Below are 2,153 nucleotides of genomic sequence, written 5' to 3'. Positions count from 1 at the left end.
GGTGAACAGGCTCTTATGATGGTGCCTTTAGAGAGGGGTACTGGGTCTCCAGTTGAATGACGATGAATACAAACATTTTGTGTTTTGCGCCTTTAGGTGATGTTTATACTTACTTCAGCCCAAATGTCAGTGGCTGAATCTTAGAAAACTTCTTCTCTATTACTGTGTTGTGGTGGGTTCTTAAACGTAGAGCGTTTATCTTTTATTTGATTTTTCTCTGGCTGAATGATCTATTAGGAGATCAGTGAGGATTAATTTGCATGTTTGAATTGGTTGTAAATTAACCTTTGGTTTCATGAAAATGAAATGGGCTTTATTGCCCTTTTTTCAAAAAAAATTGTGGAGAAAAATAAGTATTTTTTTCTCTTTTCAAAACGCTAAAACCTCGTAAAATATAAAAAGCAAGACGATTATCTGTACTGAAGTTGTTATAAAGAAGCACAAAAAATGGTACTTTTTTTTGTATCTGAGGTAATTCAAACACCCATTATCTTTTAAGTAAAAAAGACAAAATACAAAAAAATAGATTGAAGAGAAAAAATTTCGATATGTCTAAAACAGTCTCTCTAAAATATAGTGATCAAATTATACCACTGTATATTTATTATTATTTTTTTGAGTAAAAAGTTGAATGTCATCTCAATAATTATTAAGATAAAGATTAAGAAGTATAAGCCATCCACTTTTTAATATTCATAAAGAATTTCTTATTCAAATTATAAATTTGTAACCTTTCACACAAAAAAATCAAAGTTTGAGATTTATATGATAAGTTTTTAAGGTCGTAGCACGAATGACCTTGTTATATCTATAGCACCCAAATCTTACTCATAAAGATTTGTCATGATAAAGCAATAACAAAAAGTGAAATCTTTCGCCAAAAATTTTCAACAAGACTCAGTACTATTCATATATAAAGTCACATGTTCAAAATTTAACTATTTTTTTAACATTAAAAATTTAGTGTTGATATTAAAATACGGTTTAGGAGAATTAACCTTAAATTTAGTGACAGAAATAACGCTTTTGTGTAGAAACTCACGAACTTATAATTGAATAGCATTCTAAACAGCTCTAATAACAACATACGTTATTAGAAATGATTTTTCTCTCCTCTCTGGGTGTGGATTTTTTTTGGGAATGATTTGAAACTTATTCAATTAACAATAAAATAAAATAAACACATAGTAACTAATTGCCATCCCCTTTTTTGAAACTTGTACATATAAACATTAATGTCGCATATATAGATGCCCTCAAATTAACATGAGGAGGGTTCAAATGCCTCCATCTCTCTCCATTATTTTCAAAGTTCAAACAGTCGATCCGAACCGCTCAACCTAACCTCCATACTAAAATATGTTTGGAGACCAAATTTTATATTTTTAGGAATTTTTTTACTATTTTTTTAGATAGGTAAAAAAATACTGTTTTTAGATGGTTCAGATTTACTGATTTTGTACATATCTAAGAAAATAGTAAAAAAATTCCTAAAAATATAAAATTTGGTCTCCAAACATATTTTAGTATGGAGGTTAGGTTGAGCGGTTCGGATCGACTGTTTGAACTTTGAAAATGATGGAGAGAGATGGAGGCATGATGGAGGCACAAAAACATGGAGGCATTTGAACCCTCCTCAATTAACATACAAACATAACATCGAATTAACTCTATACTAACATAGTTACTCTAGAACTACAGACTTAGTGCAGTGATACAAACAGTATGGGTCATTGGATAGACGAGATATCGTCAAGTAATTAATCGGTATGTAGCTGATTAATCAGAATTATACGAAACGATTAATCGTTTTCATTAAAATTATGTGTATATATTCATAATTTATTAAAAATGATTTATTTAACTCATCAAACTTACCAAATAAACTTAATTTAACTTAATTTCATTATTATAACATATCACTACCCTTATTTCTTCTTAACAATACATACGCACTTTACATGTGTAATTACACATTTATTTAATATAAAAAAAATTGAGAATTAAGTTTTTTAAATATTAATAAAATATTATTTGAAAGAAATGAAGCATTCCAATATAAAATTACTAAATTTAATTTATGATGACAACTTAATTTTTACATATGAACATAGCGTACTAATTGAAAAAATTACATCAGTAATTAAGAAAAA

This window comes from Carex rostrata, chromosome 7, assembly GCF_964058835.1.
Source record: "Carex rostrata chromosome 7, lpCarRost1.2, whole genome shotgun sequence".
Taxonomy (NCBI): Eukaryota; Viridiplantae; Streptophyta; class Magnoliopsida; order Poales; family Cyperaceae; genus Carex; species Carex rostrata.
This window is presented reverse-complemented; position numbering follows the sequence as displayed.